The sequence below is a fragment of the Pleurodeles waltl genome, chromosome 3_1 (genome assembly GCF_031143425.1).
Source record: "Pleurodeles waltl isolate 20211129_DDA chromosome 3_1, aPleWal1.hap1.20221129, whole genome shotgun sequence".
Lineage (NCBI taxonomy): Eukaryota > Metazoa > Chordata > Amphibia > Caudata > Salamandridae > Pleurodeles > Pleurodeles waltl.
Genome location: NC_090440.1, coordinates 1,148,378,515 through 1,148,405,759, shown reverse-complemented (window position 1 = coordinate 1,148,405,759; position 27,245 = coordinate 1,148,378,515).

Sequence of the window (27,245 nt, the reverse complement as noted above, 5' to 3'; positions counted from 1 at the left end):
TACTCACTTTCCCAAAACATTGTTTTCCTTCAATATGTCTTCTGTAGATGCTAACCCTACAGTTGTGAAAACAACATATGAGAATCTAAACGTTAAAAGTTTGAGGGGTCTCTGTATTGAAAGACGTTTGGGTATTGGGAAGAACCCCAGTACGGAGTTCCTCTTAAATCTTCTCCTCCAAGATGACCAGGGACTCAGCACTGGTCCAGATCAGACGGGGGAAGAGATAGAGGATAGCTCCAACCAGGAAGGCTCAGAGGGGCATGATAACAATCCTGGGGAGAGTCCTTCCACAGACCTATCTGTCAACAAGCCCCCTAGTATAACTGGTAGTGGGAAGGGTTCACACACAAGTAGGGCTTCCTTAAACCCTAGAGGCCAGGTCACTAGGGTGACCTCTGTTATAGATAGGTCTGCTTCTGCACACTCTCATGTTACCTCTGTTTCAGAGGCTTCACATAATTCTAACCCTGAGGACCTGTTCCTAGATAGGGAACTCAGAAAGCTGAGGTTAGAGGAGACCAGACTGAAGCTAATGCAGCAGCAGTTGGCCTTAGACAGGGAATCACTGGCTGTGGAGAAAGAGAGGCAGGGTTTGGGGTTAGTTCCTCATTGTGGCAGCAGCAGTTTTAGAAATATAAATGTTAGGGAACCTTCATTTGATTCTAGGAATCTGCACAAAGTTGTCCCTCCTTACAAGGATGGTGATAATATCAACAAGTGGTTTGCTGCATTTGAGGGGGCCTGTAAAGTTCAGAGGGTCCCTCATGTACAGTGGGCTGCTATCCTTTGGTTATCCTTCTCTGACAAAGGTAGAGACAGACTTCTGATTGCCAGAGAGGATGATGCAGATAATTACCAGGTTCTTCAAAATGCACTCTTGGATGGTCTGGGCTTAACCATCGAACAGTACAGACTTAAGTTCAGAGAGACCAGAAAGGAGTCCTCACAGGACTGGACGGACTTTGTAGACTGTTCTGTGAAGGCCCTAGAAGGTTGGTTACATGGCTGTAAGGGGACTGATTATGAAAGCCTATATAACTTAATTCTGAGAGAGCATATCTTAAATAATTGTGTGTCTGACGTGTTACATCAGTATCTTGTGGACTCAGATCTGACCTCTCCCCAAGAATTGGGAAAGAAGGCAGACAAATGGGTCAGAACAAGGGTGAGCAGAAAAGCTCATACAGGGGGGGACAAGGATGGCAAAAAGAAAGATGGTGAAAAATCTCAGGACAAGCATGGAGATAAAAATAAATATAAAGATCCTTCTTTAGGTCCAAAACACTCCTAAGGGGGTGGGGATAAAATCTCTTCATCTTCTTCAAACTCTTCACACAACCAGAAAAAGCCTTGGTGCTATGTGTGTAGAAATAAAGGCCATTGGCCAGGGGATAAGTCCTGCACAGGTAAAGCCCCTGATCCTACCACCACTAAGACATCAGACTTTAGTGCCCCTAGCAGTAGTGGTAATACTGGTGGAACTACTGGCAATAGTCAAACTAAAGGTGTAGTTGGGTTCACTTTTGGGACCATAATAGAAACTGGGGTAGACAGTCCCAAGACAGTTTCTGTCACACCTGGTGGCATTGGCCTTGGCTGCTTGTCCCTTTAACATGGATAAGTACAGGCAGTCAATCTTAATAAATGGTGTTAAGGCCCAGGTCTACAGAGACACAGGTGCCAGTATCACTTTGGTGACAGAAAACCTGGTGTCACCTGCACAACACCTTGGACAGAAGTACCAACTTACTGATGTCAATAACTCCACTAAGTATCTCCCCTTAGCTGTAGTTCAGCTTAGTTGGGGTGGAGTTATTGGCCCTAAGCAGGTGGTGGTATCACTTAGCTTACCCACAGATTGTCTCTTAGGGAATGACCTAGAGGCCTCAGGATGGGCTGAGGTGGAGTTTAGTACCCATGCATCCATGCTGTGCATCCCTGAGGAATTGCTTCCTCTCATTTCTGGTGAAATGAAAAAGCAAAGGAGAGAAAAAGGCCTGAAATCTCAGGATCCCTCTCCCCGACAGGTAAAAAGGGTATCAAAACAGTCTGATGGTCACTAATATAAGAAGGCACAGTGACTCGCATTGCACTCAACATTACTCATCTCACAGTTCAAATCATATGGACTCATCAGAAGCCCAGGCGAAGTTAACAACCTCAATCACTCAAACCAGTACAGATCAGAGTAACCCATTGGCATCAATTAACACAACCCTGACTGCAGCCATAAATGTACTCACCTGGTAATCAGACAAGTTAGAAATGCAACTGGACCTGATACATGCATTAGCCCATGCTATTAATAGAATAGAAATGAAGTTCACAGCTTTGGAAAAAGAGGACCATGTACTGACTTCATAGCACCAGCATGTGCCTGCAATCTATTAGTGGACAAACTATCTTCTTTACCCGAAGTTCTGAAGTCCATGATAACCAAATGGAAATCAGTCCTCAACAGCTTAAGCTCCATAAAGACCCCAAATCTAGACAATGTGCAAGCAAGACAAGTAAGTCACGCCCCACTGACCGAACAGAACCATAAAGACCTTAGCGTGTCTCCAGCCCTGTCGTCTGGGCTGGACAATCCGGCCACCACCCCAAACGGTAGTGAACAGGTGTCTAAAGAGCTTGAGAATAACTCTAAACTCCTACTTACTTCACTGAGGAATAAATCTACATTAAATGATTAAATAAACAACAGAGCCCTAGCTCACTCAACAACGCTCTCAAAAAGAGCAAGGAAAAGGCTAAAAAAAGCAAAAAAGAAAAAGAAAAAAGAGACATTACAGATAGTGCAAAGAACGGAACATATGGTGACAACCCCAACCGTGCTACGTACATATCCCATTTTCAAATATGGGAAGACAGATACCCAAACTCAAGAGACTGTGAACCATCGGCAATCACTGGCCAATCAAAACATGTCACCCCCGGCCCAAGATGGTGCCCCCAATAATGATAGCACAAGCATAAAACCTAAAGAGCCTCATGAAAACACAGTCTCTCTCCCTGCTGCTTGCGAATAGAAGCAACAACAGGGTCATGCATGCCCTCTTGGCACAACAAGCACAATCTCAAACAAGACCTGGGGCTCCTTAACAGCATTGTCAACCGAAATTACATCTGAATTCACGCTGGGAACCCCAGTGGGGGCGAGAGCTGGCCCCTTGCATCCCACCCAGGAAACCCCAGGGCCATCGACCCAATCATCTGAAGCACAAAAAATAGACACTACAAGTGGGAGTAAACAAAGAGTGTCAAAAGATACAGAGGAAGCCATTCAGGAGGCAACAGAACATAAGAACAGCGCACACCCTGTTAAGCCAGTCTTCACACCTCAATATAGCTCCAAAGACAAACACGACACTTTGAATCAATCAAACCTATTAAAGCTGTTCAAGGCAATTTGAGAGCCAACTAACATAGAATTGGAGGTCCTTGAGATAATAGCATTCATAGTGCTACCGGAGCACAGAAATGACAGCAAATCCACCATCATGACTCTAAAATCCCTAGCATTGGCGGAAACTGTCCTGAAAAAAAAACGCTATCTAGAGGAATGGGGTGTTAAGGTGGAGCCGATAGGTCACCATAAATATCCCCATCCCCTAAAATACCCTGCAAAACCAAGCCTCAGAAAACAAGCACCCGCAGTATCCTAAAAGGGTCACGTCACCCTAAGATGGATGAGCAGATTCCCAAACTCTCCATACTTTGCCTCTGCGCAAACCCTACAAGGTACACTAGAAAAGTGACCTTTGATCAAGGAAGCATAAACAGCACCAATATGAGCACCACCCCACAAGATCCATTCAGTAATATGAATAATAATAACAACCAAACAGTGACCAATTACCAAAATTTGACAATTATCTCCTGGAATGTTGTAGGCCTGAAAAGACTATTAAACCTTGACGTAGCACAACAACTCTTTAAAAAAGCAGACATATTATGCCTACAAGAAACCTGGCTAACTCTTCCATTGGCTATCCCAGGCAACCATGAAATACACCAACCAGCAAGAAAAAGAAACATCTTTGGGAGACCTTCCGGCAGCCTATCAGTTTACGTAAATGTCGACCTACACTTTAATGCTAGCACTGTTCCTACATACAACCACTTGCTACAAAAATGGATTGAAATTTCTATTCCAAACACCCGTACATCGAAAACCTTTGTAGTCAATTTCTATTTCAACATCTTTGGCCAAGCAAGAGCAGAAAGCATGGCCCAACTTGTCACCATGTTCGACAAAGTATTCTGTGATCACACAGGTTATAACATCATCATTTGTGGGGACTTCAACCTCAGATTTTTAGGTAAAACTGTAGATCAAGACCATCCGACATGCTTGGCTACCCAACAACTTCAAAATTTTCTGAGCAAGCATGGACTTAATTTCATCCAGGATTCTCAACAAGCAAGCTCCTCTGCACAACCGTTCCCTAAAACCTACCAGGGCAAAAGCACCCTAGATTAAATCTTTGCCACAAGGAAGTCATTAACCATCTGACATCCTTTAAAATTCCACATTTAAACGACAGTCAACACCTCCCGCTTATAACACGCTTTGAGCTGAACCCAAGGTGAATGGAAAGACACAAGTCAATAGGTCACTCGCAGGGGGACGAGGATCAACAAATAATCAGGTGCATAAGATGGGGTCCTATAGCATCACAAGCGTATACCTCTTGGTCCAGTTCAAATGGTGTGACTCTACTCTCTATGACTGGAGAAGAACTTTGAGCCAAATGGCCAGATATTACCAACAGTCTTCTAGCGCAAGCTGGCGCAACCAACACCCTCCAACGCCATCCTGCAAAGAGCCAGGATTGCTCTGCACACCTTTCAAGAACATGTGCAGCATGTGAGGACCACACCCAGCCCTGTCTATAAAAGGCAGCCCCCGAGCCTCACCCAGTGCTTGTGCTCGTCTACCTCCCGCTTACCTGAGGACAGATCCCTCGGCGCTGGCACTCCTGCTCTCTACAGACTTTCATTGGCTTCAATGGGCGCAGCTGCTGGCTCTTCCTTCTTCCGGTTTCCGGTTCCTCCTTGCCTCAGCCTCTCTCCTACAAGACACCTGCAAAAGAGAAAGAAGACAAGGTTAGACTGATCAGTATCTCTTGCCAGCAACAAGTAAGTGCAAAACTTTTATTACCTGAAAGAACTTTGACAACAATTTCTGGATTCGTGTATAGACAATTTGAAACAAGATACCTTCCACGAACATTGTGATTCAAACTCTTTGTTACAAGAATACTTTGCGGAACTTTGTGAAGCAAACATTTTTTTCTTTTTATGGAACTTTTAAGAATCGAACCGTGGAAACCATTAACAGCAAGGCAAACAGTAAATCAAGGACTTGCACAAATTACATGCTGTATTTTGACGTAAAAGTACAGTATTTGTTTTATAAAAGATTCTGGAAATATGGGAAAAGTGAGTCTGCTATTGGGAATTTAGGCTTTAGTTATATTAAGATGAATGTTTGATATTGGTAATTCTGATAACGGTATTTGTTTAATGTTTTAGAAGCTTTAGAGTAATAGAAAGCACATCCCAGAGCAGTAACACATTCCAAACCTGGAAACTAGAGACCAGGATCCAAGAGGTACTTTTAGAAGAACATTTCTAATAAATAAAGGGATAGTCAGGAACCCAGTTAGGAATAGATTGTACTTATCTGTTCTTTGTTTATGTTTCATTAGGCACCAGTTTCTACAGAAGTCAGAGAGGGCCGCAGATTTGTGCAGCACTTCAACAGTGGAAACGCAAGAACGGTGTTGTCTCTTTATTTTATTTTATCCACTTCCCCCCTTCCCTTGAGCTTCTGTTCTTAGTGCACTGTTTTAAAAATTAGTGTGCTGGAACAAGCAGTTTCAGGGTGGGGTCGGATTGTCTTCAACCTCCATCAGAACTGAACAAGGACTCAGGTGAGCTGGGCTTTGACAGAGATCTTCACCACTAACGGGCTAAAGCAAGGATGTGTTTTGGCACCGTTTCTATTCAGTCTATACACAGCAGACATGTCACAGGCACTTAAGCAAGCAAATCTGATGCCACCAAAAATTGGAAACCTAAAAATCACCTTGCTCCATTATACTGACAACATTGTTCTGCTGGACCACTTTAAAACCGGCCTACAAAAATATCTAATAGCCCTGCAGAGCTATAATACAGCACATAAAATAAAAGCAAATGCAACCAAAACAAAGGTCGTAATATTTGGTGGGTCAAAGAAACATCAGCTATTACGATGGAAACTGCGGCCACTCGCCATTAGCACTTCGGACACGTACAACTACCTAGGCATACAACTATCAGCCAAGGAACACCTACTGCCCAACTTCTTCACCTTAAGACTACAGCTGACTTTATAACGACCAGAATATGTCAGCCAAACAATCTAATAGAAAGCCCTTCAGCAAGACTAATACTTCAAATTCTTAAAACTACTTTCTTACCAGCACTGAAGTATGGCCATGAAGCCTTTCCCGGAAAATTCACCACTCTGATAAGCTCCAGGTAACAATTTATAAAAGAGTGTTCAAATTGCCACAATATATCAGAAGTCACTTGATTAGGTTAGAATTTTGTCTGAAAAGTCAGCAATGTGCTCTGATGGGGGACTTTCTGAAAAACTTTCAATAGGATGGTCATGGCCCCCACAAATACTCTGAAACCAGCCTTGTGTCTCATTTTTTAAACTAAAACAAACCTCTGGTGACAATCCCTTTCAACAGCTCTAACCAAACTTCCAATCGTCCAAGTAGCACCGATAAAACTAGCTCAGTCACATACCCTAATTAAATCAATACTGAGAAGACAGACGGAAACGCTCTCTAGAGCAAATGACTTAGAAAAATTGAACAGCACCCCCATACTGGATGGGTTGGCGCACTCTTACATAAACACCACACAAAATCTGGCACTACAGCCATATCTTACTTGCACCATAAGGAAGGTCTACATATCCCAATTTGCCTTTACAATGTTCCTTGGCCTAACTATAAAGGAGTTTAATCCGAAATGGAATTCTCTCTCCAAAAAAAGGATGCAGACTTTGTGATTATAAATCTGAGACTTTCATTCATTTATTGTGCTGCTGTCCGGCACTACTGAATGTACGATGAATTTTATTAAAACCTTTGGGCCATATTTATACTTTTTGACGCAAAACTGCGCTAATGCAGTTTTGCGTCAAAACAATTAGCGCCGGCTAACGCCATTCTGAAGCACCATGCGGGCGTCGTATTTATTCAATGATGTTAGCCGGCGTTAGCCGCCGGCGCTGCCTGGTGTGCGTGAAAAAAAATGACGTACACCAGGCAGCGCCGGCGTAGGGGAATATGGAGCTTGGGCGCCAAAAAATGGGGCAAGTCAGGCTGAGGCGAATTTTTTGCCTCAACCCGATTTGCGCCATTTTTTTCGACTCCCAACCCCCATTGAAATGACTCCTGTCTTAGCAGAGACAGGAGTCATGCCCCCTTGCCCAATGGCCATGCCCAGGGGACTTCTGTCCCCTGGGCATGGTCATTGGGCATAGTGGCATGTAGGGGGGCACAAATCAGGCCCCCCTATGCCACAAAAAAATAAAAATAAAATACTTACCTGAACTTACCTTAATGTCCCTGGGATGGGTCCCTCCATCCTTGGGTGTCCTCCTGGGGTGGGCAAGGGTGGCAGGGGGTGTCCCTGGGGGCATGGGAGGGCACCTCTGGGCTCCTTCCGAGCCCACAGGTCCCTTAACGCCTGCCTTGTCCAGGCGCTAAAAAACGGCGCAAAAGCGGCTGGACGTCATTTTTTTTGACCCGCCCACTCCCGGGCGTGAATTTTGCCCGGGAGTGTAAATACGGCGCACATGCCTCTGCGTCAATTTTTTAGACGGGAACGCCTACCTTGCATATCATTAACGCAAAGTAGGTGTCCACGCTAAAAAATGACGCAAACTCCATGGACTTTGGCGCTAGACGCGTCTAACGCCAAAGTATAAATATGGAGTTAGTTTTGAGTCGGAATTGCGTAAAAAAAAAGAAGCAATTCCGGCGCAAACAGAGTATAAATATGCCCCTTTGTTTCTTCGCCATGGCATTAGATCCTGCACAGAAGCTGGATTGTTGGTATTCACTTTAAAGGAACCGGCTGATCCAGCCAAATTCAGGAAGTATCTTACGCACCTCCTAGCCAAACTAAACATTCACTGCAATGTGTAGATAGATTCCCCATTCTAGCCATAAACTGTTCTTTTATGCGGACCGTATTTTATATTTGCATAAATTTTATATTTTGTACCTCCATTTGCAATGATTTTAATTAATCATGCATTAAATTGATGAGATGTTTTCCACAGGCCTTCTGAAAGGTGAAAGCTTTACAACACTCCTGCTTACCTTACGGGACTGGTTCAGCCAGACACCCCAGGATGGACATTCCAGACATTCCAAGAAGAATGCAGAAGCACCACCCAACTTGACATCATAACTTTTAGAACTGTATGGGCTCAATCATTCATCCATTATCTGTATTATTTATACCTAGATGACAAAACATTTAGTTTGGGTCTCTGGGGCAGAAGGACTCTTTGCAGTGCATTTAATTGGACTGTCATTCCTAAATTTCCATTCACAACAGATTTGATGGTGATGTGCTGCTCATCATCCTGATGAATATTGTTGTTGTGTTTGCCTTTGTCACATCTTTCCTTAAGTCCCCTTTCCAATCCATTCATCAGACCCCTATCCCTCTTCCCCAGACTGTGTAATTTATTTAGCTGTGACTTAATTTACACCATAAATGGATCACGTACTTGCTGGGGTGGATGTGGTGAAAGGGCCAGCAACTCACTCAGGGATCTTCTAGTACCTGACCAATAAGCCAGAACAGCCCCACCTACCCAACCACACATAAAAGGGATCCATAATGTAGATATATATAACAACATTCATCAACATTATCATTCAGGCCTTGTGTCACTTAACCGTATCCACTCTAGCTCTGAATCCACTTCTCCTGGCTTGAGGATTTTGTAAGTTTAATTTAATACTAGCGCCCCATGGCTCAGACGTTATTTCTAGGTTTTGTTATAATACCAGGTCTTTGTTTCAAGGAAGTAGTTTGGTCTCAGTCTTTGTAAAGTTATGATATTAAAAAGAACCCATTAACTCTGTATTTTTTTCAATCTAGCTGCCGCCTGTGATGGATAATTCTTCTGCAGAATCCTACAGTTAGAGTTCACCTAGGTGGGAGTGGGACCTCGCTTCTGGTGTCTTCCCTGTTAGTGTACTAGCCTGCTTCTACTACTACCACCTTGGGAAACCCTGCAGTAAAGTTTTGGAAGCTTGAGAGGGGTAGCAGCCATCACTTAATCTATTCAGGTAAGAGAACTGTGTGAATGGAGCTAGTTTAGTTAGTAACTAACTTCTACTGAAGATTAAGATATTTTTTATGTAGGCTGTTGTAAGCAATATCGGCATAGGCAATGGAATACCCCCTAGTGGTCCAAATAGTTAGAGGGTAGTAGGACAAGGGTATCACTAACTGGTATATAGTTTGATAAGCAGATCAAAAAAACAAGGTGCCCTAAAAGTCTGCAGTGCAAAGTAAATGATTTAAGACATAAAGTAAAGTAATAATTTCCCTTTAATTTTTCTTAAAGAAATAAACCCAGCCTTTTCACATACAACAAGCCCAGCTCTCTTCCCAAACAACCCATCCTCTACCAATGTCCAAAACGTCCAAAGAAAAGTCCAACGTTCCATTCCCTTCCCAATTCCCACCCTCTCCACCTACAACAAGTCCCTCCCACCAAAGCAAAAAATAAAAAAGCTTTAGAGGGCTTCATCTAGGCGGGCTCAAAGGCTTTCCCCCTCCTGGAAAAAGGCTTGCCACCTCCCGAATCAGTGCCAGCACACAGCACACAATGTGGAAGCCGTCTGGGTAGGAGGGGGGTCCGCAGTGGAGGAATAGGAGGCTCCTACCTGCTGGCAGAGCAGGCGATGTTGCAGCCAGGATGGCGGCACTGGCAACTGAGTGGCAACTGAGTGGAGGTACTGGGGCAGGTTCCTCTGTCTCCTCCTCCTCCTCCTCCAGAGCCACCTGCCAGTGCCAAAAAAAAGGCCATTGTAAATAATGCTCAGTGCAAACACTTGTTTACACAGTGGCACAGTAGCAGTACATTGCTGGTCCTCTAGGGCCATTGGAAAATTTAATATGATTAGTCACAGGGACATGTTTTCCACACACATAAAAGCACTGACTGGCTGCAAGGAATTAAGCTAGAAGACTACCAGATTAAAACTAAGTGATTTTTACTTTTAACCCCTTCGCTGCCAGGTCTTTTCCCTCTCAGGTGCCAAGCCTTGTTTTTGGCTATTTGAGGCAGTTCACGCTTAGGCCTTCATAACTTTTTGTCCATATAAGCTACCCACGACAAATTTGCGTCCTTTTTTTCCAACATCCTAGGGATTCTAGGGGTACCCAGAGTTTGTGGGTTCCCCTGGAGGAGACCAAGAAATTAGACAAAAACAGAAAACATGTTATTTTTTTAAAGAAAATGGGAAAAAAGGGCTGCAGAAGAAGGCTTGTGTTTTTTCCCCCTGAAAATGACATCAACAAGCGTTTATGGTGCTAAAACCTTCTCAGCTTTCAGGAACAGGCAGACTTGAATCAAAAAACCACATTTCTTTACACAATTTTGGCATGTTAATGGGACATACCCCAATTTTACCATTTGTTGTGTCCACTTAGTGACAGAAATGGGTGTGAAATCAATGCTGGTTCCCAGAAAGCTAAATATTCTGAAAAGTAGACAAAATTCTGAATTCACCAAGGGGTCATTTGTGTAGATCCTACAAGGTTTTCTACAGAAAATAACAGCTGAAAAAAAGAAATTTGAAATTGAGGTGAAAAAAGCCATTTTTCTCCACGTTTTTTACTCAAACTTTTTCCTGCTGGACTCTTCTGGTTGCGGGGCCTGTGGGTTCATCAAGAACCCTAGGTACCCAGAGCCAGTAAAGGAGCTGCACCTTGCAATGGGTTTTCATTGTATACCTGGTGTACAGCAATTCATTTGGTGAAATATAAAGAGTGAAAAATAGGTATCAAGGAAACCTTTGCATTTCCAAAATGGGCACAAGATAAGGTGTTGAGAAGCAGTGGTTTTTGCACATCTCTGAATTCCGGGGTGGCCATACTAGCATGTGAATTACAGGGCATTTCTCAAATAGATGTCTTTTTTACACACTGTCTTACATTTGGGAGGAAAAACTGTAGAGAAAAACAAGGGGCAATAACACTTGTTCTGCTATTCTGTGTTCCCCCAAGTCTCCTCATATAAATGGTACCTTACTTGCGTGGGTAGGCCTAATGCCGACAGGAAACGCAACATTGACACATCACATTTTTCCATTGAAAACTGACATGTTTTTTGGAAAGCGCCGAGCTGTGTGTTTTGATCTTTAGCTCAGCCAGCACCTAGGGAAACCTACCAAACCTGTGCATTTTTAAAACTAGACACCTAGGGGAATCGAAGATGAGGTGACTTGTGGGGCTCTCACCAGGTTCTGTTACCCAGAATCCTTTGCAAACCTCAAAATTTAGCCAAACAAAACACATTCCTCACATTTCCGTGACAGAAAGTTCTGGAATCTGAGAGGAGCCATAAATTTCCTTCGATCCAGCATTCCCCCAAGTCTCACAATACAAATGGTAACTCACTTTGGGTATGCCTAGTGCACGCAACAGAAAACGCCCCAAAACTCTATGTGGACACATCAAAATGATCAAATACAAAACTACCTGTTTTTAAGGGGGCAGAGGGTGACTTTGGTCCTGGGCTCAGCAGCCATGTGGGGAAACCCACCAAACCCAAACATTTCTGAAAACTAGACACCCGAGAGAGTCCATGGAGGTGTGGCTTGCGTGGATACCCCAGTGTGTTTTACCCAGAATCCTCAGCAAACCTCAAATTTAGCTGAAAAAGCAAATTTTTCCCACATTTCTGTGTGGGATCACTGCACCCGCACAAACTTTCTACCACCCAATGTTCCGTTCAGTCTCCTAGTAAAAATGATACCTCACTTGTGTAGGTAGGCCAAGTGCCTGTGACACGGAAGAGACAAAAACGTTGAAAATGAGGGGGAGCCAAAGCAGGTCCAAAAGGGCAGTTTGAAAAAAAGAATTTAGGCTTACAAGTGGGGCAGTATTTGTATCTGTATAGATGCAATAATGCTGGGTGGTAGGAATTTTGTGTATTCCTGCAGATTCCGGAAGATTTCATTACAAAAATTAGGAAAAATGTGTGATTTCGAGGAAAGTTGGAGGTTTGCAGGGTATTGTGGGTAAGAAAAGTATATGAGGTAAATGTGAAGCACACCACCCTGGACTCACCCAGATGTTTAGTTTTCAGATGTGTCTAGGTCTCATAGATTTTTCTACATGGCAGAATCCGAAAGTCCAAAAAGTACAGCCCTCACCATTCCAAGTTGGACGATTTTGAGAGTTAGGCTCTCTCATAGCCCATATATAAAACCAAAACCCAAAATAATCAAATGTCCTCTTGCTTGCTGTGGGATAATATGTTTTAGTGTGCAGGGGAGAGCTGAAAGACTGTTACCTCCTTCAGTTGGGGTGGGGGCATAATCATGCCCATACTAGTTGGTAGCCACCACCCCACTATTTTTTTTTATTCCCTGGCATCAAGTAGGCTTTCTGCCCCCCCCCCCCCCAGGAAGTGGATATGTAGTAGTTGCCCCATCGGCCTTAAAGGTGGACAAACAACTTTGTCCCCATTTATTTGGGGTGGGGGTATGGCCCAATTTCTTTTTTTTAATTCCCAGGTGCCTAGTGGTTTCTGCCCCCCTTGGGGCAGATCGGCCTAATTGAAATGGGTCAATCTGCCCCCAGGGGGCAGAAATCGCCTAATAAAAATGCCCCCCAATGCTCCCCCTGGGGAGCAACCCTTGCTCAAGAGTCGCTCCCCTTATGCCAATTTCACAAAATCCCTGGTATCTAGTGGGCATTTCTGCAGCTCAATCGCTTCACAATCGGGCTGCAGAAATGCTCAAAGAGACATGAAAGGAAAGGCATTTCATTTTCTTTCATGTCTCTGTGCCGCCCCCAGCCCCAGAATCGGAAGAGAAATGAAAAGCATGGTGTGATGGGGAGGCCTCTGATAAGGTCAGCGTGCGATTGTGCGCTGACGTCAGACGTCAAAGGGGGGGCGTTTGGGGTGGGGTGGAAGGGGAAGCATATTCCCCTTCTATCCCTGCCCATGGGAGGGTCATGAGGGGGACCCGGTCACAGGACATAAGGGTTACGTCCTTGGCACCTCAGCCTCAGCCACGGACGTAACAGTTACATCCGTGGCAGCCAAGGGGTTAAAGGATTTCCTAGTTTAAAAAATGTTTAAAATTATAATAATACAATCTTCACATTTCACATATAAAACGCAGATATCCTCTCTGCTGTAAGTAGACAGTGGGAAAAACAGTGCACTGCAGTACAGCGAAATGAACGGAATACAGAATTTGGCATGTTCATTACAGAGTATCTCACCCGCAGATCTCTAAATCAGGCACTTATTTCCACTTTACTCCCTGACCTCACCTACCCCCACAAATTATTTTCAATAAAAACTGTTGCTTGGAAGTAAGGAAGCTCACTCTACCCCTAGGTAAATTAGAGGGATTAGAGTAGGTAGATGTTTCGCTATAGAATAGTGGTGGGGTGTCAATGATCTTCATATGCTAAGCTTTGGCTTAGTCAGTCAATGTAGTTGACGACTGATGAAAGTAAAAAAAATTAACAGGTGCAAATCCATTATGGAAACCATGACATATATATATATATATATAAATCATTTGGCCAGAAAACTGTGGCACATGCCAAGAATGGATCTTTCAATTTATTTGGTGGGCTGGGACAGAACATAGGAAAGAATAAAGTACTAGGCGGTGGCTGAGTGGGCACTTGGAAACACACCTTGTTTTTGGTTTGTAATGCATTTAAAACCTCATAAATGCTGCATTAACTGAAGCAGATACACACTGCACAGCTAACACTGCAGTTCCAAATTGAGCCATTCTACAGTTAGATCACAGGTGGTGAAATACCATTGGCATGGAGGTGATGAATGATGGTATCTGCCCCGCTTAACAAATACAGTGAGTATACTTAGGCCCGTATTTATACTTTTTTTGCACCGCATTTGCGTCATTTTTTGACGCAAAAACAGCGCAAACTTGCAAAATGCCATTGTATTTTGTAGGTTTGCTCCGTTTTGCGCCAAAAAGCGGCGCAAATGCGGCGCTAAAAAAAGTATAAATACGGGCCTTAATTTGTCACTAAGCAAGCAATGAGACTTAACAACTCTCTCTGCCTCCACTGGGACTTCCCCCTCGAACCACCTCCTCTGCCATGTCTGCCACACTGGGGCTGCGGCTTTCCCCGACACTGGTGTTCTGTGCGGCTAGAAAAAACATTCAACATTTTAGATGCCAGATATGCCTCCCCTTATTATTTTGTTTTAACAAAATACATCCACAACACCTCACTACTATCTGGCTAGAAGTATCTTCTATCAAAACTATGACTTTGAATGGTTTGTTGGTTGACAATGTTAGAAAAACCAGGTAGTCAAGCCAACTAAAAGCGCTTTGTAGTGGAGGAGCAGAGGTATGATGACTGAGTCACTGAAATGCAATGAAGGGGTGGAATAATGGTCAATGAAGGACATATGGTCGTGGTGGGCAAATACAATGGGACCTCGTACTTGCCTACTATGCTGCAGTGTCATGGAAACTGCTGGCATACTGTACACATAAACAGCACAACATTGTGAGGGGTCCATCATGACCATGGCCACTCTTATTTTAACTGTTTGAGCATGAGCAAGAAAAAGAAAGCCTTCTCGGCAAACATGCATGGTGAATAATAGCTTACTTGGGCCTGCAATCTTCACAGTAGAATACAAAAACTCTGTTCTTAGTCTTACAATACCACAGGATATATAAGGGAAGAGGAAAAGCTTCCTAACAAAGCAGAAGAAAGCTACAAACTAGTACAGACAAGAGTAAATCACATACAAAAACATGAAATGCAGGAAAAAAGGATAATGCAGGGATAACAAGAATTTAACAAACGTTAGATAGAGGGGTTAAAAAAGGAGACAGTATAAAAATAAACAAGGCAAAAAATATTCTAATAGTGGGGAGATGTAAAAGTTAGGAAAATATTAACAACAGGACTTACTGAGGCCAGCAGAACCATTGGCCCCGGTGTTGTTGTTGGTGGTGGTAGTAGTGGTTGCATCCGCCACGCACTGGTAGTGGCAACCCCTTCACCTCCTTCACCTCCTTCACCCCCCCTTAGCAGCCCTTTTGCCCTTAGGTGTGGATACAAGAAATAAAAAAGATAAAAGAAAGTGGCATATTTAATATCCCCAAAAATATTTTGAGAGGCAAACACAGTAGCATCATACTTTTTTAAATGAGATTGCCTATAATACTAGTTTTATGTTTACATATTCCTAATTTCCGTAACCTAAAACCTAATCCTTCAATTGCCTAAACCTGAATTACATTTGTAATTACTAATGCATTGCAACTAATGTTTGCTGCTGAAACCCCTTGATTGGCCAGCTCAATGTATAGATGCACACTACACATCACTGAAAGATTGGGACTGTAAGAAAGGCACAGAGAATGCTAACTCCCTGATATTACTTCTACCACTAACTGAGTGATGGGACAGAGGAGTCTGCATTATTTCTTTAAAAAATTAATCAGCCCAATCGAGCGCAGATGAGCACCATTAGGTAGCACCGAGGTCCTGGCCAGCTTAAGCTGGATCACATAATATTTGTAATGTAAACTTAACTGACCTCTGAGTGTGAGCAGCACTAGCTTTGTAGAACACAAATAATAAATTACTCACCGAGCCCCACAACCTCGACACAGCAGGTTCTGTCAGATGAGCAGTGAGCCAGCTGCTGCGTGGTGCCCTGAACCACAGAGCTCCAGTGCACACACCAGCACACTCCCCCACAGCAGCCAATGCTGCCGCATGGTGTGCACCCACCTAGGCCTGCTGCCTGGTGCCAGAATGGAGGGGAGTACAGCCAAGACTGTTGGAAAAAATGGGGCAGGGCTTAAAGCAGGCACACTGGCGCTGACACTTGCTACCTGCTGCTCCGACATGGGGTTGGGGTGGAAAACAAAAGTAGGAATAAGAAAAGTAAAGGTAGAGAACAAAGTGAAAACAAAATATTTACAAAAAGTCATAGAAGATCTAAAAAAAAAAGACAAACATAAAATATACAAACACAAAGACACTGATAAAAAGGGTAAATAAGGGGTGGATGATTGAGATAGGGGGAGAATTGGAATAGATTCAAAAATAAGGCCCAGAATCATGCAGAAAACAGAAAACAGGTAAGACAAAATGGCCACTGCCTTGCAGACCGCATGGTGTCATTCGCACTGATTTTTCAGTCCTGAATGTGCTACTGGCCTGAACAAGCAGGGTGAATGGGCCGCAGAGTGTTTTTCCGCCCATCTGTGGAGTTACACAGAATCTCCAAGAGTGTTTTTTTGTAACTCCGTCAAAATTCCACACAGCAAAACTCCATGAGTTCTGCCTAGGCCTAATTCTTATAAGTTATGACAGAGGTACCCAAGGACATCTCAAACACTGTGGGTCTAGGTCACTCTTCATTTTATTAATCCTTGTGGGCCTAAAGTTTACGTGGTGCAAATATTTAGGTTGGATTAATCGCAATTTCATAGGGATCACCAGTATCCTAGGGACCATTCTGGCCTCAAACCAATCCTTCTCTTCCAGGTACCACGCGTTATGCTCCCACCTTTCCCTTAATGCCCCATTGGGTTGGGAAATTATTCACCAGAGTGTGGGATAAAGTGGAAATGCTTCTGCTGCTCATCTGTCAGTCTGTAACGTGTTACCAGGAGGTTGCATTGTGGGAGGGTTTTTGTGGGATCAAAGGTGGCCTCAAGTGCATGACGCAGTTATCAATAAAATTGTGTCTTGTTCATTGTATAGATGTCTATGGAATATTGAAATGTGTTCCAGGCATCCCCTAACTGGGATATAACAACATTATCCCATGCCCTGTAATCCTCCAGCATGAATGTATACTTAAGCCAGTTCCGGCCCACAGTGACGTTTCTGTTGTCAGTACTCCATGCCATCTGGTCCACCGCAGAGCCTGGTGCCAGCACATTAAAGTAGTTTGTGTTGCAGGTGGAAGGATTGTGGGTGTGTTGGCACCATAAAGGAGGTTGATTACACCATGGTGTTTGGGGGGCAGAGTTCCAGTGCTATAGTGGGGTTATCCCATCTCGCAAAAAGCCAGTCATTTATTAGTACAAGGTGACTTGCTCAGTAGTATAGTCTTATATTGGCGATCCCCAGACCCCCATCATAGAGGTTGAGTACACATTTTATGATAGGAGATACCAGTAGGCTTCTGGTTCAGAGGTATTTCACCAAGTCTGATTTTAGGGCAGCGAAAAAGGCAGGGGGTATATTCTATGGATATTCTATAATGAGTAGAGGAGTTGGGGAAGAACTATCATCTTGCTCCTCTGCCCGGTGTGTTAGTGGCAGACTTCCCCAGTTATCCAAGTCTTTCTGTACCAAGTTACTAAGGGTGAATATTTAGGTCCCAACCCTGCTGCTGGGTGAGTGTGATGTGCATCCCTATGTATTTGAAATGTTGGGTCATCCACTGTACTTGGAAGGCTGCCCTGATGTCCTCTTGTGAATTAGTTAAGGAGATATAAGTAGATTTGGACCAAGTTCACGGTAAGAGTTGATGCAACTGTAAATTTCCAACATAGATAAGAGTTGGGGCAAAGAGGTCTCAGGGTCATTGATGTGAGTTAAGAGGTCTTTGGCATATAACAACACTGTCTTCGCTACCATCAGGTCAGGTCTACCGTACTTAAAAATACACCCATTTATATTGTTACATGACACAGTCGGCTTCCCATGACCGGGGTTGGATGCCCAACACCACCCCACAAATGGGTGTGGACATCTTACTTTAAGTTTTAAAAACTTTACTAAACAAAACAAAGGTTAAAGTGGCATTTTAGTTTGGAATTGTAAACATTTCTTACTTTATATCAATTAAAACCTTACCTGATACCAAACAACCCAGGGTGCAGAGTAGCCATCATGTAACTGGGAAACTCGTGTTTGACCAGTGCCCAGTACATGTATGTAAAATGGCTGCTCTATTCACTCACTATGTCTTGAGTTTGTCAAGGACACATTGGGGCCATATTGCTCATGCAGCTATGCCCTCACACAAAGTATGGTGCACCCTGCCTTAGGACTGGAAGGCCTGCCAGAGGGGTGACTTACTCATAATATATGCAGTGTAGGGTGGACAGGGGACACAGAGGGGGTGCCATGTTGAGTTTGTCTTTTTAGGTTTGCCTCAGTACACCCAGTCTGCAATGACAGTGCTGGGTGCATCTGGGTGCAGGACCTTGGGGGTGGCACAATCAGTGATGCTGCCCTCAGGGGTCTATACTTACTATCTCAAATGCCCTGGGTACTGGGGTACCCATTGACTAGGGACTTATGGGGATAATTAAGAGTGTATCCAATTGTGCCAGGCATAACAACATATTTAGGTAAAGAGCTCTGGCCCAGGAAACCTGTTTGGCAGGGGCCCTGGGCACTACCAACTTCTAGAACACATCAACATCTGTCAAAAAGTGGGGGCTAACCATGCAGAATGGGGCATCCTTTCACACTACCCCCCCAAATGAAAGAGGATGAGACTACACTTTCCCTAGTTAGTCTTCATCTTCTAAGTGAAAGAACCTGGAGAGGCCTTCTGCATTGGCATGGGCAGTCCCAGGTCTGTGTTTCACTTTAAAGTCCATTCCCTGTAGGGGGATGGACCATCTAAGCAGTTTGGGATTTTCACCTTTCATTTGTTATAGCCACCTGAGAGGCCTGTCGTCAGTCTGAACAGTGAAGTGAGAGCCAAACAAGTAAGGCCTCAATTTCTTGAGGGCCCAAACCACAACAAAGGCTTCCCTCTCTATGGCACTCCATTTTAGGTCCCTACAGAGTAGCTGTTTGCTAATAAAAGCAACTGGCTGGTCATTTCCATCATTCCTTTGGGAGAGGTCTGCTCCTATTCCCATCTCTGAAGCATCTGTCTGGACTGTGAATTCCCTCGAGTTGTGTAGTACTTGTAGTACTGGAGCAGAGCACATGGCTTTCTTCAGAGTGTTAAAGGACTCTTGACAACTCACTGTCCAGTTGATTTTCCTGGGCATCTTTCTGGAGGTAAGCTCTGTGAGGGGAGGCAACTATTGTGCCATAATCCTTCACCAACCTCCTGTAATATCCAGTTGAGCCAAGGAATGCTCTGACTTGTGTCTGGGTTGTAGGAGCTTCCCAAGCCAGAATAGTCTGAATCTTGGGTTGCATGGGTAGTACTTGGCCTCCACCAACCAGGTGGCCTAGGTACACAACTTGTCCCTGCACTATCTGGCACTTATGGGCCTTGATAGTGATGCTTGCCTTTTGCAGGGCCTCAAGGACCTTTCCCAGGTGAATCAGGTGATCGGGTCAGGTAGAACTATAGACAGCTGTGTCATCTAAGTAAGCTGCACTAAATGCTTCCAGACCAGCACGGACTTGGTTCACCAACCTCTGGAAGGTGGCAGGTGCATTTCTGAGTCCAAAGGGCATAACCGTGAACTGACAATGCCCACTAGGAGTAGAAAATGCTGGCCTCTCTTTTGCTCCTGGGGTCAGGCCAATCTGCCAGTACCCCTGATGTCAGATCAAAAGTACTCAGATATTTGGCTGCCCCTAGACTGTCAATTAGCTCATCAAATCTTGGAATCGGGTGGGCATCTGTTTTGGTTACTGAGTTGAGGCCCCTGTAGTCCACACAAAACCTAATTTATTTCTTGTCACCCTTGGAGTGAGGTTTGGGGACCAACACTACTGGGCTGGCCCAGGGGCTCTCAGATGGTTCAATGACACCCAAATCAATAATTTTCTTGACTTCAGCTTCTATGCTTTCTCTGACATGGTCAGACTGTATGTAAATTTAGTTTTTATTAAGCAGGCTGTCACCAGTCTCCACATCACAGGTACACCAGTTTGTCTTCCCAGGGATTAGAGAAAAAAGCCCAGCATACTGCTTGAGCACTTTCCTGCAATCAGTCTGCTGCTGTTCTGAGAGGGTGTCTGACAAGATCACTTGATCCACAGAACCATCTTGGAGATTTCTGGAGAGGAGATCAGGGAGGTGTTCACTCTCATCTTCCTGTCCCTCATCTGTGACCATGAGCATGGTCACATCAGCTCTGTCAAAGAAGGGTTTTAGGCGGTTGACATGGATGATCCTTTTGGGGTTTTTGCAACTGCCCAGGACCACTAGATAAGTGACCTTCCCTTTTCTTTCAAGAATGGGATAGGGCCCAGACATTTTTCCTGGAGGGCCCTTGGAGCAACAGGCTCCAACACCAAAACTTTCTGCCCTGGTTGGAACTCCATTGTAGTAACTTTTTGGTCATACCAAAGCTTTTGAAGCTCTTGGCTGGCCTGAAGATTTTTGATGGCTTTCTCAATGTACTCAGCCATTCTGGAACGTAGGCCAAGTACATAGTCCACAATGTCCTGTTTGGGCTCTTTGAGGGGTCTCTCCCAGCCACCCCCTACAAGACTCAGTGGTCCCCTAACAGGGTGCCCAAACAAAAGTTCAAAGGCTGAGAATCCTACTCCCTTTTGTGGCACTTCCCTGGAGGCAAACAGCAGGCAGGGAAGCAGGACATCCCATCTCCTTCTGAGCTTTTCAGGGAGTCCTCCAATCATGCCTTTTAGGGTCTGGTTGAACCTTTCTACCAGCGCATTGCCTTGTGGATGGTATGGGGTACTGAACTTATAAGTCACTCCACATTCCTACCACATATGTTTCAAGTATGCAGACATGAAGTTTGACCCCCTGTCTGATACTACCTCCTTAGAGAACCCCTCCCTGGTAAAGACACCCAGGAGGGCTTTGGCCACTGCAGGTGCAGCGAAGGTCCTAAGGGGAATACCCTCAGGATACCTGGTGGCATGATCCACTACCACTAGGATGTATCTATGTCCTGATGCTGCTGGAGTGTCAAGGGGGCCAACAATGTCAACCCCTACCATCTCAAAGGGAACCCCAACCACAGACAGTAGAAATAAAGGGACCTTTAAGTGCCCATCTGCTTTGCCACTGGCTTGGCAGGAGGGACAGGACTGGCAAAAGTCCTTCACTTTTTGGGACATACCTGTCCAGGAGAAGTGGTTAACCAACCTACTGTCATGGGTTAAAGTGAGAAGGAAGTCTCTGAACGTCTGGGGCACTGCTACTCTCCTGAATTCAGGGGGTCACCATACTAGCATGTGAATTACAAGGCATATCTCAAAATGACTTCTTTCCTACACAAGTTCTTACATTTGAAGGCAAAAATGTAAAGAAGGACAATTGGCAATGACACTTCTTCTATTCTGTGTTTCCCCAAGTCTCCCGATAAAAATGATACCTATAACTTGTGTGGGTAGGCCTAGTGCCCGTGACAGGAAATGCCCTAAAACATAACCTGGACATGTCATATTTTTTCAATGAAAACAGATGTTTTTTGCTAAGTGCCTAGCTGTGGATTTTGACCTCTAGCTCAGTCGACATTTAGGGAACTGTTAGAAATGGGGTCTTTGGTTGGGGGTCAGGTTACCCCCTGTCGAAGCAAGGACCCTCTCTCTAGTTAGGGTAAGTCACACACAATCCAAATTATCCTGTGCCCACTCTCTGATATCTTGGCACTGAGCAGTCAGGCTTAACTTAGATGGCAATGTGTAAAGTATTTGTTCAGTAAATAATGCAATAACAGTGAAAACACTACAAAAAGTCACCACACAGGTTTAGAAAAATATAGAATATTTATCTGAGTAGAATAAGGTCAAAACTATCAAGATTTGATAAGTATATGTTGGAATATCACTTTAGAAAATTATTTAAAGTGTCTCTCGCACGCACAAAGTACCTGGTTTGCATCTAAATTATCCACAAAGGACCACAGAGGAGGAGATGCATGGAAAGCCAATTGGGTATGAGCCAAATTTCACCGTGTTTTAAGGGAGAGAGCATATGCATTCTAGCACTGGTTAGCAGTGGTAAAGTGTGCAGAGTCCTAAATCCAGCAAAAACAGTGTCAAAAAGTGGAGAGAAGCAGGCAAAAAGTTGAGGGTGACCACCCTAAGGCTGTGAAGTCTAACATGTGTCCCACCCAGCTGAAAGTGGGGAGAGCTAACCAACCTCCTGGGAGCTCTCATCGCTAAGGCAGAAGTATCTGGAGAGACCATCAGCACTGGCGTGGTCAATCCCCGGGCAATGCTCCACCGTAAAGTCCATCCCCTGAGGTATCCTTGCCGGCCAGGACCCTGTTAACCAATCGTTGGAAGGTAGCAGGGGCATTTTTCAATCTAAAGGGCTTTACTCTAAACTGGTAATGGGCCTCAGGAGTAGAAAAAGCGGATCTCTCTTGAGCCCCTTCAGTCAAGTCGATCTGCCAGTACCCTGACATAAGGTCAAAGGTACTAAGGAACTTTGCAGCGCCTAGCCAGTCTACGAGCTCATCAGCGCGGGCAATGGGGTAAGCATCTGTGTTTGTGACAGAGTTGAGACCCTGGTAGTCCACGCAGAACCTAAGTTCTGGCTTGGCACCAGGAGCCGCAGCCTTAGGAATCAACACCACTGGGCTGGACCAGGGACTGCTCGACTTCTCTATCAACCCAAAAGCCAGCATCTTGGACACTTCATCCTTGATGCTGGACCTCACTTTATCTGACACCCTGTAAATGTTATTCTCTACAGGTGGACTGTCTCCTGTGTCAATATCATGGACACACAAGTGTGTGACCCCAGGAGTGAGGGAGAACAGAGAATAGAACTGCTCCAACAGCTCATAGAAGTCTCCTCTCTGATCTATAGTCAGGAAGTCAGAGAGATTAACACCCTCCACTGACTCATCACCTTCCTTGGCAGAGAGGAGGTTGGGGAGAGGCGCACTCTCCTCTTCTATGCCCTCATCTGTCACAAGAAGCATGCTGACCTCAGACCTCTCAAAATGAGGCTTCAGTCGGTTGTGATGGAGAACCCTTAGGAGATTTCTGGGGGTCTTGAGGTCCACTAGGTAAGTGGCCTCCCCCTTTCGCTCCTTGACTTCGAATGGGCCAGCCCAGCGGTCCTGGAGAGCTCTAGGCTCCACTGGCTCCATCACCCATACCTTGTCTCAAGGTGAGAATTCTACCAAGGTGGCCTTCTGGTCATACCATTCCTTCATCACCTCTTGAATGGCCTTGAGGTTGCTCTTGGCCTGTTTCCAGAAACACTGAGTCTTGTTGCGGAGGGCCAGCATGTAACTGACCACATCCTAAGAAGGTTTCTTGGGAGCTTTCTCCCATCCCTCCTTGACTATGCTTAGTGGTCCCCTGACAGGGTATCCACAGAGAAGTTCAAAGGGGCTGATCCCCACCCCTTTCTGGGGCACCTCACTATAAGCAAAGAGAAGGCATGGCAAGAGGATGTCCCACTTACGCCTCATGGCCTCAGGCAGGCCACTGATCATGCCTTTCAGGGTCTTGTTGAACCTTTCAACAAGCCCATTGGTTTGAGGATGGTAAAGGGTGGTAAACTGGTAGATTACCCCACACTCATCCCACATGGACTTTATGTACACTGACATGAAGTTTATGCCTCTGTCAGACACAACCTCCTTTGGGAACCCCACACGGGTAAATATCCCCATTAGAGCTTTGGTCACCACCGGTGCAGTTACTGTCCTTAGAGGGATTGCCTCTGGATAGCAGGTGGCATGGTCCACCAAAATCAGGATAAACCTGTTGCCTAGGGCGGTTTTGGGGTCTAAGGGACCAATGACAGCAATGCCCACTTTTTCAAAGGGGGTGCCATCGATGGGGAGTGGGATCAGGGGGGCCTTGAGCCTTTTCCCTGTCTTCCCACTAGCTTGGCAGGTTGGGCAGTACCTAGAGAAATTATCTGAGGCTACCCGCATTCAAGGCCAATAAAAGTGGGTGACAAGCCTGGCAAAGGTCTTGTCTTGCCCCAAATGTCCTGCCAGGGGGATGTTGTGAACCACGCCCAGTAGGAAGGCCCGGTATCACTGGGGGACCACCAGCACAAGTGCTGCCCCAGCGGCCGGTATCTTAGGCTCACTGTAGAGGAGATCATTCTCCCAATATATGTTGTGATCGCCAGAGGCTTCACCAGCTGCTTGTGCTAGGGCCTGTTGCCTCAGACCCTCAAGAGTGGGGCACTCCTTCTGTGCTTTGCAGAATTCCTTCATGGTTGGTCCACCCTACACTTGCCAGCCAGCAAGCTCAGGCAGGTTACCCAGGGAGGCAATATCCTCCCCAGTTGGCTCAGGGGCCTCTTCTTCTGGGCCCAGTCAACCACTGCGGGAATATCTGGGGCCGGTTTCCCGCGCCCCTTGCCCTTCCTCTGTGCAGCTGTTTGGGCCATTGTTCCAGGCTCCAGACCCCCTTGACTCCCTCCCCAGGCAGCCATGGACCATGTGGTCATGTAGACCCATTCAGGCAAACCTAACATCTCCAGGTGGGATCTGAGCTCTTCCTCCTTCCAGGTAGTGTGCTCAAGATCATTGCCTAACAGACAATCTACAGGCATGGCAGGACTCACAGCTACATTTAGAGTACCAGAGACCCCCCTACTCAAAGGCAACCAGAGCTACCAGTAGGTGGCTATCGCGATTGTCAGCGACTATGACCTTGTGGAAGGTACTAGGGATGACCTAATCTGCTGACCCCAGCTGACCCCTGACAGTAGTCATACTGGCTTCTGTATCACGCAGAGCCTCCACCCTTTGCCCATTAATGCTGACCCACTGCCTATACTTGGAAGTATTGGCAGGCATGTGGGCTTTTGGCACCATTTGCTCATCTCCCAGGGATACTAGAGATACCTCTATCTGCTCCCAAAGCTATAGAGGTGGGCTTAGAAGTGCACAAGGTCCCTTTTCAGTTTCATCCTGTCTGCTAGGGTTCCAGTAGGGGGGTTGGCAGTACATTGTGTGAGGGCAGGCCACTGTCCTTTGACATGTGTCAAACAGTATGTGAGGGTAGCCCTAATGTTAGCCTATGAAAGGAGCAGTCCTTCATAGCAGTATAAAATGAATTTAGGAGTTTTACACTACCAGGACACATAAACTACACAGGTACATGTGATGCCTTTTCCCTACATAACGCCTGCCCTATGGGTTACCTAGGGCCTACCTTAGGGGTGACATATGTAGAAAAAGGGGAGTTTAGGGCTTGACAAGTACTTTTAAATGGCAAGTCGAATTGGCAGTGAAACTACACACACAGGCCTTGCAAAGGCAGGTCTGAGACATGGTTAAGGGGCTACTTATGTGGGTGCCAAATAATTGCTGCAGACCCACTAGTAGCGTTTAATCGACAGGCCCTGGGCTCGTGTAGTGCACTTTTACTAGGGACTTATAAGTAAATTAAATAAGCCAATTGGGTATGAGCCAATGTCACCATGTTTTAAGCGAGAGAGCATACGCACTTTAGCACTGGTTAGCAGTGGTAAAGTGTGCAGAGTCCTAAATCCAGCAAAAACAGTGTAAAAAAGTGGAGGGAGGCAAGCAAAAAGTTGAGGGTGACCACCCTAAGGCTGTCAGGTCTAACAGGAACCTTACCAAACCTAGGTATCTAAAAACTAGATACCTAGGGAAATCCAGAATGGGGTGGCTTGTGGGGCTCCCATGGGTTCTGTAACCCAGAATCCCTTGGAAACCTCAAACTTTGGCCAGAAAAAACACTTTCCTCACATTTTGATGCTGTACAGTTCTGGAATCTGAGAGGAGCCACACACTTCCTTCCACCCAGCATTCTCCCAAGTCTCCCAATAAAAATGGTACCTCTCTTGTGTGGGTAGGCCTAGAACCGGCAACAGAAAATGCCCCAAAACACAACATGAACACTTTTTTCCAATTTAAACGGATATGTTTTTTGCAAAGTGCCTAGTTGTGGATATTGCCCTCCAGCTCAGCCAGCACCTAGGGAAACCTACCAAATCTGTACATTTTTGGAAAGTAGACGCCTAGGGGAATCCAGGATGTGGTGACTTGTGGGGCTCTCACTGGGTTCTGTCACCTAGAATATTTTCAAACCTCTAAATTCGGCTAAAGAAACAATGTCCTCACTTTTCGGTGCTGCAAAGTTCTGGAGTCTAAGGGGAGCCACAAACTTCCTTCCACCCAGCATCTTCTCAAGTCTCCCAATAAAAATGGTACCTCACTTGTGTGGGTAGGCCTAGTGCCCACAACAGGAAATGCCCAAAACATACTAAGGCGATATTGATAACTGAGATGAGTGTACTAATTAGTCCTGGGATCTGGAACCATTTAGGGAAACCTACCAAATCCAGACATTTCTAAAAAATGAAATAAAAAATAAAACACCCAGGGGAGTCCACGGAGGAGGGGCTTGTGTGAACTCCCCAAAGTTTTTTTACCCAGAATACCCTGCAAAGGTGAAACATTGAATAAAAACTGTATTTTTTTCTTGCAGTTCTGTGAAGTAAACTACAGAAATATGCATGGATTCACAATCATCTTACCACCAAGTGTTCCCCAACTTGTCCCAATAAAAACGCTGCCCAACTGGTGTGCCTGGGCGTAGTGCCTGCAACAGGTATGGATCACACAGGGGTCAATGGTAGTCCTTGCATGAGGGCTACTGTTGACCGTGGAGTGATCGATTCCTGACGCGGGCACTAGGCATGGGCACACAAGTGGGGTTGTGTTTTTATCAGGATAAAGGGGGAAACACTGGGTGGCAGGAATTTTGTGGATCCCTGCACAATCCTGTAGTTTACGTGATGAAAAAGTGAGGAAAAATAGTGTTTAATCAATGCTTCACCTTTGCAGGGTATTCTGGGTAAGAAAACTTTGTGGAGCGCACACACACAGTTACATAGACTGTCCCAGGTGTCTAGTTTTCAGAAATGTCTGGGTTTAGTAGGTTTACCTATATGGCCGCCAAGCCCAGGACCAAAGACACAGGCCTTACAAAGCCAGGCTGTTTTGTGATAGGTAAATTTGATGTCTTCACAATATGTTTTTGACACACTTCCTTGTTGTGGTTACTTGCCCACCCACACA